This window comes from Trachypithecus francoisi, unplaced genomic scaffold, assembly GCF_009764315.1.
Source record: "Trachypithecus francoisi isolate TF-2019V2 unplaced genomic scaffold, Tfra_2.0 Lachesis_group20, whole genome shotgun sequence".
NCBI lineage: Eukaryota > Metazoa > Chordata > Mammalia > Primates > Cercopithecidae > Trachypithecus > Trachypithecus francoisi.
Window position 1 is genome coordinate 19736230 of NW_022681466.1, and position 17779 is coordinate 19754008.

Sequence of the window (17779 nt, forward strand, 5' to 3'; positions counted from 1 at the left end):
GTCAGTGCCCCTGGGAATCCGGAAAGCCAGGCTGGAGAGCACAACCTGACCTCCACGAGCCCCCAGCAGCCCCTTAAAGCCCGGCCCCATTTCCAGTCACAGCAGAGAGTGTGCCCTGGAGCTCTCTGGAGGAAATGGACAGAGTGGGCTCTGATGGGGAAGCACCCTCAAGGGCTGTCTGTACTCCCCACAGCCAGGGCGTGAAGCCCTCTAGACAGTCCTCAGCAGCAGGAAAGTAGTTGGGGAGGCAGCTGGAGCCCCACAAACCCACCCCACAACCTGCCATTCCATATAACAGGAGGATCCCTCAGAGCCCTTTGAGGGGCAGAGGGCTGGCGCAAGGGTGGCTGGCAACAAGCTGTGGGTGAGAAACCCTCCTCAAGGCCTTGGAGGAGCCCTAATCACCAAGCAAAGAAACATCCCTGCCCTGCCCTCAGGGAGCTCCCACTCCAAGGGGAAGACCCAGGCCTTACTTGGAGATGGGGATGAGGGGATAGGGGTGGGTGCTCCAGCTTGCTCACTGAGACACCCCAGGGAAGGGTGTGAGCCTGCAGCTGGAGGGCGGAGACTGCATGAGTAAGCAGGTTTACAGAGAAATGCACTTCCAAGGAAAATGAGTCAGAAGCAGGAAGAGGAGAGTGAGAGCAGTCTGGATGTCACTCCTCTCACCCGACCTACTAGGCTCGGCTGCCCCAAGCACTTGAGGAGACCCCTGTTCCCTCTCATGCTCTCAGCCCTACTACGGGCCCCAGTGGAATGCAGGGAAGATCCCTGTAGCCAAAAGTCCTATAAATGATGGTGAGGAGTCAGGGAGGAGACCCTAATGAATCCTCTCCCAGGGCCCCGTTTTCTCTTCTGCCTGGGACTCAAACAGTATTTGCAGGAAAGCATCCACTGAAAGTGCTCCTTCTTCCTCTGGGCATGCGCTCCAGGATGCATGCTTGCTATTTGAACCTCCCTGAGCACTTCCCACTTTCAGCCTGGCCAATCTGCCTCCAACTTGCACTCCCATTTCTGGGAGTGAGAGCTGCCTAAAGGCAGAGCCCAGCCTGGCTCTCTGGTCCTTAGAGTCACGGTGTTTAATAGTGTTGAATGGACAAATTCATCTCTACTGTATTGGACTGTTTTGGACAGTGCCTACTAAGTACTGTGTTTCTCAAAGCCAGTCATGTGCCTGTGTCTCCACCACCACCACCCTAGGCTCTGCCTCTACACTTGATCAGCTCCCCCACCCATTAGCCAAACACACCCAAAGGATCTTTCAAAACACAATGTCTTGGGAGGATTGCTGGAGCCCAGGAAGTCAAGGCTGCAGTGAGCTATGATCGTGCCACTGCACTCCAGCCTGGGTGGCAGAGCAAGACCTTGTCTCAAAAATAAACCAAAACAGGGCCGGGCGCTGTGGCTCACAACTGTAATCCCAGCACTTTAGGAGGCCGAGATGGGCTGATCACGAGGTCAGGAGATTGAGACCATCCTGGCAAACAGGGTGAAGCCCCGTCTCTACTAAAAATACAAAAAATTAGCTGGGCATGGTGGCATGTGCCTGTAGTCCCAGCTACTAGGGAGGCTGAGGCAGGAGAATCCTTGAACCTGGGAGGCAGAGATTACAATGAGCCAAGATAGCGTCGCTGCACTCCAGCCTGGGCAACAGAACGAAACTCTGTCTCAAAAATAAATAAATAAAAATAAATAAATGAAAACAAACAAAAAACAACAACAAACACAATGTCGTCACACTTTTACAAATGTTCTGTTGCGGCCGGGCACGGTGGCTCACGCCTGTAATCCCAGCACTTTGGGAGGCCGAGGCGGGCGGATCAAAAGATCAGGAGATCCAGACCACGGTGAAACCCCGTCTCTACTAAAAATACAAAAAATTAGCCGGGCGCGGTGGCGGGCGCCTGTAGTCCCAGCTACTTGGGAGGCTGAGGCAGGAGAATGGCAGGAACCCGGGAGGTGGAGCTTGCAGTGAGCCGAGATCGCACCACTGCACTCCAGCCAGGGGAATAGAGCGAGACTCCGTCTCAAAAAAAAAAAAAAAAAAAAATGTTCTGTTGCTTCCCACTGTTCTCAAGGTAAATCCAAATCCTCTAAGCTGGTGCACTGGGGCTGGTCCCCAGTGGCCTCTCTGGCCTCCTTGTTGTAAATCCTTCTGTGTTTGTCCACCAGCTGCACTGAGTTTTCTTCAGCTCCTCAAGAGGACCACTATCACTCACTCTTACCCCAGGACCTTTGCACCTGCAGTCTCTTCCATCTGCAAGTTCTTTCTCTCTCCTTCACCCTCTTTGCCTGGCTAACTTCAACTATATCCAGATCTTGGATTAATTGAGGAAGCTCTCCCTGATCCCCTATAGGCATGTCCCTTGTTACATTCTCAAGGCAACCTTGACTTTTCCTTCATAGCCTCTTTCACAGTCCATAATTAGACATTTGCATGGTTATTTCATCAATGTCTACCCTCCATCCTCACCCCCCCCGTCCTGTCCCAAAGACTATCAACAGGATGTGGACCAATGCCCAGGCCCAGTCCTAGCACCTGCCCCCCAGGAGGCTGGACACACCTGACCCAGAAAGGCCCCGCACCCCAGGAGCCTGAGATCTGGGAAGTACTTGGCCCAAAAGGGCAGCCCCACCCTGTGCTGCCAAAGTTGCAAGAGGAAGAACTGGGGCTCTGGGTATACTCACCTGGAAAGAGAAAGCTGAGAAATGTTTGGAGAGAGAGATAAGATGGCCAGAAAGCAGGAAATGAGCTGCAGATAGCTGTTGACTGAGGCAGGGCAGTTTAGAATTAAGGCTGCAGATCAAAGCCACAGGAAGTGGGCTGATATTTTTTGGTAACAGAAAAATCTGATAGAAGCCACACTTTCCTGTCTGGGTGGGGCAGGCAATTCATTCATTCATTCATTTATCCGTGTTTGTTCCTATCATACAGTCATTCAACAAATACTGATGGAGCACCTTTCTGGGTGCCAGGCACTGTGCAGTGCCCTGGGGGACAGCAGTGAGCACAAGTGAATTAAGTCCCTACTCTCCTGAATTTGCAGGCATCTACCTTGTCATCTAGACCTTTTTCCCAACCGCCAGCCTATAGTCCATTTAGTGAGTCACAGCCAGCATTTTTTTTACTGCAATACAGCATGGGATAGAAAATATCAGTATGGCCCACGCAGTAATGATAAGCATTCAGTTATACATGTATTATGTGAACTGGGTCCTGGCATAAAGTCCTTCTCTTCCTGTGGTTCATAATCAGAAAAGTTTGAGAAACATCAGTCTAAGCATTATTTAAATAATTCCAAGGCCGGGCACGGTGGCTCACGCCTGTGATCCCAGCACTTTGGGAGGCCGAGGCAGGTGGATCACCCGAGGTCAGGAGTACAAGGCAAGCCTGACCAACATGGTGAAACCCCATCTCTACTAAAAATACAAAAAAAAAAAAAATTAGCCGGGCATGGTGGCGCATGCCGGCAATCCCAGCTACTCAGGAGGCTGAGGTAGGAGAACTGCTTGAACCCAGGTGGTAAAAGTTACAGTGAGCCGAGATTGCGCCACTGCTCTCCAGCCTGGGCAACAAGAGCAAAACTCTGTCTCAAAAAAAAAAAAAATTCATAACCGAAATCAATGATAGGGAGCCTGAAGAAATATACAGAGTGCTACAGGAGGTCAGAACAATAGGACCCCAACTGGTCTGGGCTGGAGACAGTGGTCAGGGACATCTTTGCTGCAGAGAGGATGCCTGAGCGAGAAGGGGGTGGGGATGGGGAAATGGAGGAGTGCTAAGGGAAGGATGGGGGAGGAGGTGTGAACTAGTACTGTGTCAAGAGGATGGCTTGGCGAAGGAGCAGTCAGGCAGAGACCCACATGTGCCATACGTGCCATCGGGGAGGAAAGCACATGGAAAATTGAAGAGGAATAGGAGGAGAGGCCTGAGTGACTGCAGTTCAGGGGGTAGAGGGGAGGGTGGCAGGACGTGGAGGTGAAGAGGTGGGAAGGAGCCTGGTGAAGCTGATTAAACAGTTGGGTCTTGATCCTAAAAGCAATGAGAAGCCACTGGTGGGTTTATTTGTATATCCAACAACCGCTTGCTGAGGAATCCCTTTCCCTGGCATCCTGGTGCTGGAGACACAGAGATGAAAGCACCCTGAAGTCACTTCCAGGCCAGTTGACAGTCAAGACATGCTGGAAACATAAAGGAGCAATCAGGACAGGAAGCAGTCAGTGCAGATGCTCATCCTACTGAAGGAAACCAGTGTTTTAGAACGGGTTCCCCAGAAGCAGACTCTGAGACAAGGATGAGCATGAGATTCATTGACTTGGCAGGTGATCCCAGGAAGCACTGTAGGGAAATGGAAGAGTGACACAGAAAAGGGGAGAAAGCCAATGGAGGAGGACTGACAAGCACCTGTGGGCAACTGAGAACGCAAACGCAATCCCACTGGAAGCCCCTGGGAGATGGCGGAACACACCTACAGGAGGCGAAGATGGAGTTTTCATCATCCAGTTCTCACCTGTCACTGGCTGAAGGCTGCTCCTGAGGTCATCACCTCCACGGCACTCCTAGCCTCTCCCATGCACAGGACAGACAGCCTGCTCCTGTCTGCAGAGAAGGCCTCTGGCAGAGCTGCAGGGATGCAGGCAGAAGCCTCAGCATGCAGGGGAACGGCAAATGCCAACGTTGGATGTACAGGGCACCAAAGTCATCCTGTGCAGCTTCCAGAGCATGCTGTGGCCCCTTAACTCATCTGTATTTGATGTAGGGTGATGAACCCCAAATATCAAACTACAGCCCTAACTTATCTTTTGGCTTCCAAATCTTTATATCAACTGTCACCCAGATATCTCACTTTGGATGTCCCATGAGCACCTCAAATCATCAGGTCCCCAAACTTAATGCACATGCATCTCCATCCTCACCATTAAACCTACACACCTCCCATTTCCCTACTGGGATGGATGGTACCCCAATTACCCAGTCACTTAAGCCAAAAACCAATTCCCTTCTCCCCAGGCCCCCAAACCAGCTAAGCACAATCCCTCAATCCTGTTACTTCTCTCACTGCCCAACCTTAGGGTTCCTCCCCTACCCCACCCCATCTCACCCAGATCACAGTATCAGCTTTCTGGGTGTCCTCCCTACCCCCATCATGTCCTTCCTGGGGCAGCCCAGGCAGACTTTCCACAACACAAATCAGGTTGTGTCCATCCCCTGCTTGAAATGCTTCATGCCTCCCAACGCCTCTGAGGATGAAGTACAAACACCTGTGTATGGTATAGAAAGACTTTTACATCTGGCATTGCTCCCTCACCAGCCTAACATCCCCACACCATCATTGCCACCATGCCACTTTGTATTATCCAACTCTTCCAAGTTATTCCACATTTCCCTGCCACATGTTCATTCCTTTGCACTTGCTAAGTCTGCTGTCTTTTGTTTGTTTGTTGAGACAGGGTCTCACTCTGTCACCCAGGCTTGAGTGCAGTGGCACCGTCATAGCTCATTGTAGCCTCAAACCCCTGGGCTCAAGGGATCCTCCTGCCTCAGCCTCCCAAGTAGCTAGGACTACAGATCTGCACCACTGCACCCAACCTGAACCCACTTTCTAAACTCAATGACCTCTGCTTTTGTCCACCTGGCAAATAACCCTTCTGATTATATCTCAGCCCTGCCTCCTCTAGCAAGCCGGTCCTGATTTCCTCCGTGCTCCCACTGTGCTGCTCACCTCCTCCTCTGCAGAGCAAGGACATCATGAAATAGTCATTGTTAAACAGCATATCTGCCTTCTCCACTAGACTGTGAGTTCATCCTTGAGAAGGGTGACATTATTTTATTTTTGTTTCCCCAGCACCTTAGCACAGAGCCTGCTGCCAGGAATCCCTCCATATATGAAGTGACTAGGCTAAGGTGACCCCACTGGACAGTGTCTGAACCATGATGGCACTCATTCCCACCTTCTCTCCTTCTGCTGGATAGAGCCACCCAATACAGGTGACGCGTGCCTGTTAAGGTGAGGGACAAAATAGAGCAATGCTTCGTCTACCGGCGTGGCACTCCTGAACCCACCCAGCAGGGTTCTAATAGTGGGGACAGGGTGCACCAAACCATCAGTGGCCTCTCAGGTTGGACGCAGGGTCACACCAACGGACAGGTGTGGAACCTGGGCAGAGCAAGGAGATTCTGTCCCACTGGGCACTAAAGACAGCCTTGGCCTCAGGGACCCTGGATTCTACCCCTATGGGCCAAATGGCCAGAGAGCATCTGGAGCTGGATCTGCTATCTTCCTGGGGGATAAAAGTCAGGAAGATCTTCCAGATCTTCACTTGTGGAGCCTATTTTCCAGGGCAATTTAATTCCACATGGTTTGTTCTCTGCTCTGCAGACGCCTCGGAGTTCTGTGCCAGGAACCGAGCTGAGAAACTCAGCTGAGGAAACCATGGGAATCTCATTTGAAGGTTCAAATGGAAAAGCAGCTTCTCCTCTCCGAGCCTCAATTTCCCCATTTACAAAATGGCAACTCGTACCCAAGTCCATTCCAGCTAAAAAATACTATCATTCTTTTCTTAACTAGGAGGAGTTTTAAGGGGAAGAAACTATCATTTCAACTGTGATCTCACCAAGGAACAAGTCTGAGGACTGAGTCGGGGACCAGTAGCATGGTGTGGAGCACTCAGCATTCGGGGATGAGCACCCCCTGCCCAGCCTCTGCCCTGGTACCAGTTACTCTAGGGGAGTCCCCTTCTCCTTTCTTGGTTTCCTTGTCTGTGAAAGAGAATGATGCCAGCCACACCAGAGGGCCACCATAAGGAGAAATGCAATGTATTATATAAAGTGCCTGGAGCTGGCTGGGTGCGGTGGCTCACGCCTGTAATCCCAACACTTTGGGAGGCCGAGGCGGGTGGATTATGAGGTCAGGAGATCGAGGCCATCCTGGCTAGCACAGTGAAACCCCGTCTCTACTAAAAATACAAAAAAAATTAGCTGGGCGTGGTGGCGGGCGCCTGTAGTCCCAGCTACTCGGGAGGCTGAGGCAGGAGAATGGCGTGAACCCAGGAGGCAGAGCTTGCAGTGAGCCCAGATGGTGCCACTGCACTCCAGCCAGGGTGACAGAGCAAGACTCTGTCTCAAAAAAAAAAAAAAAAAAAGTGCCTGGAGTAGTCCTTGACCCATAGCTGATGTCATTTTCATAGTTTCCTTTCCCTGGGTAACAAGTGCTTGGTGCCTCCCCAGCTCAGGCTGCAGAGCCTGGAGACCAGAACATTCTACTTTCACTCACCACCTCTGTCCACCCCCATCCGTGGCTTCCTTCCCTGTCAAGCTCAGCTCCTTGCCCAAGTTGGTCCAAAGGCCAGAGTGGCCAGGTGAGCGTGGTTAGCCATAGGCGTGACCACCCAAGATCCCATGACCAGAGTGGCGAGCCTGAATCCACACCCAGGCCTGGAGACCAAGTCCAGTGCTTTTGTCACAAAACAGCAGACCCCATGCGATGCAGGCCCAAGGGCTCACTGCCTACTCGCTGTCCAGCCATCTCCCTCTGTCCCCAGGTGACCCCATTGCATTCCTGTGGTTTGGGGTTTGCTGGTGCGGCGGCGGCAACTGAAGTCTTGGCACCTTCCCACCAGTGAGTGGGGAGGGGGCTCCAGGGGCCAAATTCCTCTTCCAATGAGATTCCGTGGTTTCCTCAGCTGAGTTCCTCAGCTCGGTTCCTGGCACAGAACTCCGAGGCGTCTGCAGAGCAGAGAACAAACAATGTGGAATTAAATTTCCCTGGAAAATAGGCTCCGCAAGTGAAGAGCTAAGCATCTCTTTGGGCGTGGGTCTGATTGCTCTGCCCTGTGCCAGGATGGACTCCCTCCACCCTCCAAGCACGGCAGTTGAGCAAGTCCAACTCCTTCCCCCACCCACCACCTCTCCCCACTGTGGGACCTCAGAGCTCTCACCAGAGATGGGCTTTAGCTTTTCCCAGACTCTGCTGGAGCACCCTGACCAGAGACAGACAGCTGGGAGCCCCGAAATAGGAGCATCCTCCTGGGATGGGGTCACACCAGCTCTGGCTCTGTCTGATGTTGCTGCCACCGCCAGGCAGGATTCAGGATCCGGTTGCAAAGACTAGGGGACATGGTGAGACAGGCTGTCTTCCTGGGTCCCCAAGCCTCAGCAGCATATTCTAAAGTGACAAACCCCAAGAGGCATGGAGGAGAAAAGGACAAAGAGGTAAAGTCGCCAGCTGACCTCCCCCAAGCCCCAGCCCAATACCATCTTAGATCCTGGCAGGAAAGTCCCCTGGACATATGGTTTATCCATGCAATGGAATGTTATTCCACCATAAAAAGGAATGAGCTACCGAAATGCGCTCCAGCATGGAGGAACCTGAAATCATTACACTAAGTGAAAAAAGCCAGACACAAAAGGCTACGTAGTATGTGATTCCATTTATATCAAATATCCAGAATAGGTAAAGCAATAAAGACAGAACACAGATTAGTGGTTGCCAGAGCCTGGAGGAGAGGGAGATGGGAGTGACTGCTTAAAGGGTATAGAGCTTCCTTTGGGGGCTATAAAAATGTTCTGGACCGAAATAGAGGTGGTGGTTGCACAACACTGTGAATGTATTAAATTCACAATGGTAAATTTGATGTCATACGTATTTTACTACAATCAAAGGATAAGATGAAATGTCCCTGGCTTGGGTCCCCAGCTGTAGAGGAATTCTGCTTTGGCCACCCCCACGGAATGAAGAGTCTGTGGGTCCGCGTGGTTGTACCCACCAGAACCACAGCCCTCCCTTCTAGACCATGCATTCCCCATGGAGGACCATGGTATTCCTGCCCATACAGCCCTGAAACTCCCCTCCAGGTTAATTTCCCAAAGGCAAGTCACACCCAGGGCCCAAGGGACAGCTGTTTGAAGGAGAGTGGTTAGAATGTGGCTTCTCCTGGCTCTTCTGTCCCCCCTGCTTCTGGTGCAGGATGAAGTCAGGAATGAGAAGATGAAAAGTCCCAGCGAGGGACTGGGATCCAGGGCCCAGCTCTCCCCAGGCAGCTACCTCCTGGCACAGAACTCCTAGTTGTCAGAGAATTATGAATTTGACCCCGGCCTTCACAGTCATTATAAAAAAATCAAGGTAGATGGATAGAACATATTTTATTAACAGTTTATAAGCTTGACTTATGGTTTTTGAATATTCAGACTTATGGTATGTATTCCTCTTCTACTTCTATGTAAAAAATGACCACAGATTTAGTGGCTAAAAACAACACCCATTTATTAACTCACAGTTAACACGTGGCTCCAGGGATGCGGTGTGCAAAGGGCTGCCCCATGCCGTCAGTGACAACAAGCCAAGCACCAGAAGGGAAGACAAGGGTGGGCATGCCGCGGTGGGGCCAGGGAGGTGTGAGAGCACAGCGTGTCCTCTGACTCAGCCGCCAGGCTCAGCAGGAGGCTTTACTCATCCCATGAGCTCACCTTGGGCCTAGGGCCATGCAGGATCGCACACGAGCTGGCTGGGGATGCCCTTCTCCTGGCCAGTGCCTGGACAGACGGTCCAGCAACTTGGGTCATTGCTGCACAGGTACTGATGCCACCAAGAGCAGCCCGCACTTCCCCTCCTCCAAGGACAGTGAGAGGCCCAGGAGGGCAAGCCCAAGGATGGCAGTGCCCAACCCCCAACCTATCTGTTTTTGGGCACAGATGGCTGATTTTCCTTTCAGATCTGAGGTGTAAAAATCAACAAATGATGTCCCAAAGCCAAGTACAAATTCCTCGGTTCTGAGAGGCCCGCAAAACTTACGCCTAGATTACCCCGGTAATCTAGACTTGGTCTGAGAGGCCTGGCTCTGATGTGAGGAAGGAAGGCAGTGGGAAAAGAAAGGCGCATTCTAATCAGAAGCATGTCCACACCTGCTCTGGGGCTTACCCGGTGCTGCTCCCCAGAGAGCACAGAGCAGAGCAGATGTTGAGGTTCCAGCCCTGAGTCCAGGGAGACAGGTATTCCTAGGGCCACAGGACCCTATGCAGGGGTGGGGCTTGCACAGGCTACCCTGCATCACCTCCACATCCATGCTGTCAGGGTCCAGGGAGGATTGTGGAAGGCAAGGACCTGAGTTTCAGTCTGGCATTATCACTCCATTGGCAATAGGTCCTGTAGGCAACCCCCACACTAAGCCTCAGCTCACCCGTCAGTCCAATGAGGGGTATGCACATACATACCCCAAAGGTACCACGGAATGTAGAAAGAAAATTTTAGAATTCATATACATGCATTTGTATCTAAAAGTAAGAAAGACGGAGGGTGCAGAGGTTCATGCCTGTGATCCCAACACTTTGGGAGGCCAAGGCAAGAGGATTGCTTGAGTCCAGGAGTTCAAGACCACCATAGTGAGACCCCCATCTCTACAAAAATTTACAAAAGGAATAAATTTTTTTTTTTTTTTAAGAAAGAAAGAGGCTGGGCACGGTGGCTTAAGCCTGTAATCCCAGCACTTTGGGAGGCTGAGGAGGGCAGATCACCTGAGGTCAGGAGTTTGAGACCAGATTGGCCAACATGGTGAAACCACATCTCTACTAAAAAATACAAAAATTAGCCAGGCATGGTGGCAGGCGTCCGTAATCCCAGCTACTCAGGAAGCTGAGGCAGGGAGAATTCCTTGAACCTGGGAGCTGGAGGTTGCAGTGAGCCAAGATCACACCAATACACTCCAACCTGGGCAACAGAGTGAGACTCGAAAGGAATGAAGGAAGAGAAGGAAGGAAGGAAGGAAGAAGGAAGGAAGGAAGGAAGGAAGGAAGGAAGGAAGGAAGGAAGGGAAGGGAAGGATAAATTCAGGTCAACTAATATTTAACATACAGATTGACCCAGGCACCCTCACTCGGTCTGTTTGTAAGCCAGTCGTGTCTCCTGAATTAATCACTCCATCAGGCAGAGAACTTGATGGCCATACTCTCACTCTGTTGCTCACTTTCAATGTATTGTGACATATTGATGTCTGCATATGCCCAGTTTATACTGCCTGATTCAAACTAAATTAGCCCTCCTTCAAAAAAAAAAAAAAGGATAAATGACCTAAAAAGATTTCTGCAAAGAAACAGCAAGAAAATAGCAGAAGATCGCCTCATCTGCCATCTCACAAAGGAAGAACAAGCATTGCCTATTGAGTGCTACAGTGGAGATTTCCAAAAATGAAATCTCTTTTCATCAGGATAAAGGTGAAGTTGAGCCAAGTTATTAAGGAAGCAACTGTGGGGGAAGGAAAAGACTATGACAGAGCATTTGAAAATAAGGTTGGAAAGTGTTCCCATTGTTACATGATTTTGTTGCTGAAACCTCATGTGTTCCCAAGATCTTTCATATCTGCCCTTCAAACAACGAACTAAAAAAGAAATGTTTAATTTGCTTAAAAATCTTCTAAATGAAGAGTTTGAGTGGGTTTAAAATCCATTTGCTGAAAGTATTAAAATGCAACATATTCCAATTTCTTTGCAAGAACAACTGATTGACATGAGAGAAGATGGAAATTTGCAAGCCAATTTTGAACAAAACCTTTGCATAATTGGTGGATGAAATTGAAAATTGAAAATTAATGTCATGATTTAATGAGCTGAGCCCACAATGCACCCCGTCCGTCTGGATCTAGGTATCTTCGTGAGGCCTTCTTTTCAGCTGTGACAACCATTAAAACTGAATATTGAAATAAACTGAATTTAGAATGAGATATTCAAATCACTGCTCCACAAAGTGTTTTCAGATTTCACAAACCAGGATTTTCAAAAATAAACAAGCATATTCAATCATGTTGCTCTCATTGTGAGAACAAAAGGGTTTTTATTAAATGAAATGCCATAAAATTACCTTTAAATGTATCATCAAAAAAGATTCAATGTATTTTTTCTTCATTTTTATTTATAATTGTAGAATGTATATAATAGATATAGTTTATACATATATGTATAATGAGCATAACATATTTTATAATGTACATATTTTTATAATGTAAATACTAATATATTTATGTATACATAGTTCATGTATATAATTTGTAAAGTTCCATATGCATAATTTCTTTGGTTTTTTTTTGAGATGGAGTCTCACTCTGTCATCTAGACTGGAGTGCAGTGGCATGATCTTGGCTCACTGCAACCTCCACCTCCTGGGTTCAAGTGATCCTCCTGCCTCAGTCTCTCAAGTAGCTGGGATTACAAATGTGCACCACCACATTCAGTTAATTCTTATATTTTTAGTACAAATGGGGTTTCACCATATTGGCCAGGCTGGTCTTGAACTCCTGACCTCAAGTGATCCACCCACCTCAGTCTCCCAAAGTGCTGGGATTACAGGCGTGAGCCACCAACACCTGGCCTATATATCTGTAATTTATAAACAAATAGTTATTGGGGTGCCTGCTCAACATTTTTTACTGATGGGATGCGTGAACAACAGAGTTTGAATCTGAGGATGCAGCAGTACCTGAGGGGCCCTCCAGTCTGGGGCTGGAGAATGCATGGGGCCTCTTGACCTGGACGTGAGCCTTCATAATAAAGATGTTCCCGAATTGGGCTTCACCTGCCCTGCAGAGGCAAGCCATTGACTGGAGCTTCAGGCATGTGGGTGTTACTGTTATTATTATTATTTTGAAATAGGGTCTCAGTCTGTCACCCAGGCTGGAATGCAGTGGCACCATCATGGCTCACTGCAGCCTCAGCCTACCTGGGCTCGGGAGATCCTCCCACCTCAGCCTCCCAAGTAGCTAGGACTACAGACAGGCACCATCACTCCCAGCTAATTTTTGTTTTCCTTTTTTAAAGAGATACGAGGGTTTCACCATGTTGCCCAGGCTGGTCTTAAACTCCTGAGGCTGAGATCCATCTGCCTCGGCCTCCCCAAGTATTGGAATTACAGGCGTGAGTCACTGCGCCCAGCCAGGCATGTGCATTTTATAGCTAGAGGGTCAGAGATCCAAAAGCGTAAGACCTGAGAGCAGCCTCGTTGGGAAGACCATCATCTCCTCCCCTGGAAAAAGAAGGACCTCTGTCTCCACTACTCCTCACCCCTCCTACGCAACAAGAGAAGGGAAACTTTCCTCCCACTCAGAGGGAATTCAGAGGCCCTAAAAGGGTAACTCTCTTTCCTGGAGTATCACAGCAAATTGGCAATGGAGACTAAGTGTGAATTCAGACACTCAGAGCGCCAGTGCTGAGCTTTTACCTGCTCTGTTCTCTCTTGATCCCGAGCCTGGTTTTTGGTTACCAAAATTCTCACTATCGTCTCTACTGTAAAGTCCTCCCTGCTATTCATTTTAGATTTGCATGTTGCAAATAAAGCCTAGAATGCTCAGGAATCTAAATACTCAAAGTCAATTATCTGCCCCATTGAAGCAAAGAACATCTCTCTCCAATCTCTTGGGTCTGTCTTAACCCCAAAGAAGAGGGACTCCCAGAGAAAAGTGAAGTCTGCACCTCCGCTACCTTCTCAGGGGGCTCAGCACCTCCCTGAAGTAACAGGACCTCCCTAAGTCACACATATGTTCATGTCACTCCCTCCCTGACCTTGACCTGCTTAAAGGCTCCCTCTGTATCTCCACTGCCCACTACAGAAAATTCCCACTGCTCAGGCCAGTCTATACCCTGGCCCCACCCATTTGCATCAGTCACCTGCAGGAAACAGAATCCACACTAGCTGGTGTAAGCAGAGAGGAATTTCATGCAGTATTCTGTCCTTAGAAAATGATCAAGCAGGCCAGAGGAGCAAGCTGCACTGCAGGAATAGCTCCCAGAAGACAGGGGCCGAGCAATCCGCCTGGGAGTCTTGCCCTCTGGTACCAGCAGGAGAGTAAGGAATCAGGAGTGGCCAGGCACAGTGGCCCACAACTGTAATGATCCCAGCACTTTGGGAGGCTGAGGCAGACGATCACTTGAGGTCAGGAGTTCCAGCCTGGCAACATGATGAAGCCCTGTCTCTACTAAAAATACAAAAAAAAAAAAAAAAGCCAGGCATAGTGGTGCACAGCTGTAGTCCCAGCTACTCAGGAGGCTGAGGCAGGAGAATCGCTTGAATGCAGGAGGTGGAGGTTGCAGTGAGCTGAGATCGCACCACTGCACTTCAGCCTGGGCAACAAAGTAAGACTCCATCTCAGAAAAAAAAAAAAAAAAAAAAAGAGTCAGGAGCCGCTCAGGGTCTATGGGCTTCAAGAACCATCATCATAACTGATTCAGGAAGTTGTTTCAGCAACAACCTCTTGATGCCCACAAAGCTGAACACTGGATGTTAGAAAGCAGCTGCTAAAAAAAAAGCCCAGTGTCGAGCTGGGCACGGCAGCTCAGGCCTGTAATCCCAGCAACTCAGGAGGCTGAGGTGGGAGGATCAGTTGAGGCCAAGAGTTTGAAACCAACCTGCACAACATAGTGAGACTTCCATCTCTACAAAAAAATTAAAAGTTTAGCTGGGTGTGGTGGCATGTGCCTATAGTCCCAGCTACTCACGAGGCTGAAGCAAGAGGATTGCTTGAGGCTGGGAGTTCAAGGCTGCAGTGAGCCATGATGGTACCACTGCACTTCAGCCTGAGAAATAAAGCAAGACCCTCTCTCAAAATAAATAAATTAAATAAAAGGGAGGCAAAGAGAGATTAGACAGACAGAAGAGGAGAAGGAGATGTGAAGACGGAGACTGAGACTGGAGTGATGAAACCATAAGCGCAGGAATTCCAGGACAGCCACCAGAAATTTGAAGAGGCAAGAAATGGATTCTCCCTTTCAGGGCCCGAAAGGAGCATGGCCCTGTCCAATTTCAGGCTCCAGACTGTGACAGAATAGATGTTTGTTGTTTTAAGGCATCAGGTTTGTGGTAATTTGTTACAATAGCCTCGGGAAACTAATAAAACATATCTTAAAAAGTGAAAAGAAGCAGAGGAAATTAATTTCAATAATATTTTTATTTAACCCAGTATCTATAAAACAGCATCATTTCCACACACAATCAATATAAAAAATTACCGAGCCAGCATGGTGGCTCACGCCTGTAATCCCAGCCCTTTGGGAGGCCAAGGTAGGAGAATAGCTTGAAGCTGGGAGTTTGAGACCAGCCTGGCAACATAATGTAACTGCATTTCTAAAAAAAAAAAAAAAAAATTATTCAATTACTATTGAGATATTTCATATAATTTTTCATACTGAGTCTTTAAAATCTGAATTGTGTTTTGCACCCACAGCACATCTTTGTTTAAGACTAGCCACATTTCAGGTGCTCAGTATCCACACGCAACTAATACTGACAGAAGATGGCTCAGCTCCAGCCTTTTGTAGGCCTCTTGGTTGCACAGGCTGTGATCTGGGGGCCTTTCTGTCTATGAGTCATACTCCCCCATGAACCGTGTGCTCCTTGGGGGCAGAAGCCTTGTCCCATTCATCTCTATATCCTAACATCTGAATGCAGGGGCACTCAATAAGTGGTTGTTTTTTGTTTGTTTGTTTGTTTGTTTGTTTTAGATGGAGTTTCACTCTGACACCCAGGCTGGAGTACAGTGGTGTAATCTCGGTTCACTGCAACCTCCACCTCCCAGATTCAGGAGATTCTCCTGCCTCAGCCTCCCGAGTAGCTGGGATTACATGTGCCCACCACCATGCCCGGCTAATTTTTGTGGTTTCAGTAGAGACGGGATTTCACCATGCTGGCCAGGCTGGTCTTGAACTCCTGACCTCAGGCGATCTGCCCACCTCAGCCTCCCAAAGTGCTGGGATTACAGGTGTGAGCCACCACACCCAGCCAAATAAATGCATTTTGAATGAATGAGTAATGTGGGTTCTCTACAAGAAAAAAAACTCAGTCAGAAATTATATGTCTTAGTTTTTTTAACTGGTTTTCCCTCTCCCTTAGTGAGAGACATGCAGAATACAACAAAATGTAGGTTGGACTTTTTTTTTTTTTTTTTTTAATCTACTTGGAATCCCTTCTCTCAGAAGAGTAGATGCAGGACAAGGTGATTCCGTCAACTAGGGACATCGTGTATTTTGAGGTGGAAAACAAATGCTGTGAATAGGTCTATATCTAGCAAAGAAATTGAATTAATGATTAATAACCTTCCAAAACAGAAAGCACCAGGACCAGACAGTTTTACCGGTGAAATCTACCAAACATTTGAGGAAGAAATAGGACCACTTCTCTACAACCTCTTTCAGAAGATAGAAGCAGAAGGAACACTTCCCAACTCATTTTATAAGGCCAGCATTGCTGAAACCAGAGACATTACAAAAGAAAACTATACACCAACATCACTCATGAACATAGATGCAAAAATCCTCAATACAATGTTAGCAAATTGAACCCAACAATGTATTAGAAGAATTATACAGACCCACGCATAGTGGTACATGTCTGTAACCCCAGCTACTCCAAAGTACAAAGCAGGAAGATCACTTGAGTCCAGGAGGTTGAGACCAGCCTGGGTAACATGGCAAGACCCCATTTCGAAAAAAAAAAAAAGAATTATATACCATGACCGAGGGTTCATCCCAGGTATGCAAGGAGGGTTCAACATTCAAAAGTCAAGTAATGTAATCTATCACATCCATAGGCTAAAGAAAAAATGTCATATCTACAAAGGTATAAAGAAATGCCATTCCATCCATCCCTTGATGATCATGGTGAAGGGCAGTGGCATGGTGTTGGGCAGGGTCTGTGAGGCAGTGTTCTGGGACCACCAAGCTAAAGGAAGCAGCTGGGTGTGAGACAAAAGAGCCAATCTGCCAAGAAAGACCATAATCCCAAGGTATGGGTTTGAATGGCTGGAGGGTCCCCTGGCCCTGAAGAACCACTGCAGAGGCTATCCACGCCAGCCCCAGGGGAGATGGCCAGGGTTACCCCAGAGTTGCCACAGTCTTAGCCCAACACTTCGCCCTATTGTAACCTGCCCCTTCCACTCAAGAAACTCACCAGTTGCCCTGCCCACTCTCCCACAATGCTGAGCCGCAGCCTCATGGGGGAAGCGGCCGTGTGCAGCGACATCCACTCCAGGACAGGAGCATCACATTTTTCATCCAAAGACATAATTGCTCACCAAGCCATGTGCCAACAAGTCTGCATGGACACCTAGGGACACCTTTTATGTCACCATCAGGAAGGGGCACCTTATATAACTTTGCATAGCTTTGCTCACCAGCCTCCCATGCGCTAGCTCACCATGCCTCAGTGAAACCCCAGGGCATCAAAAACTGTAAGGCCAGAAGCCCTTCCACTGGGCACAATGGGGGCATGGGGCAAACCACCCCTGAGACTAGCCTACTGGGGTCATCATGAGTCCCTGGGCTGCAGACGTCGCCGGCTCCCTCGTTTCAGACCAGCGTCCCCAGTCCAGGCTCTGCCATCAGTGCCCTCCCCCACCATGGCTGAACACCCCCTTACAACATTCTAGGACCCCTGGCCCCTCTAGAACAGGGAGAGAGTTGGAACCACGGAGAAGGAGCTACCAAACCAGACTTCCGGGCTTCCTGATATCACCCTCCAATGTCTTCCCCTCAGGGAACTTCCACCCTGAGGCACAGACCAGACGAGGGATGGAGAGAGCCCGTGAGTGAAGGAACAGCTATAAGCCCCTTCTTGAAGCCCTCCAGACACTTCAGCCTCCTTTCCTTGAGTTAGAAGCCCCATCCCAGGCTAGAGTCATGACTGTAAAAGGAGAGAAAGAAGAAAAGACAAGCTCATGCCTAGCCTTACCTCCAGTGGGCCCCTACCCTGTGCCTGTTCCAACATGACCCAGCACAAAGGGGGACTGCAGAGGGTCTCCTGCCCAC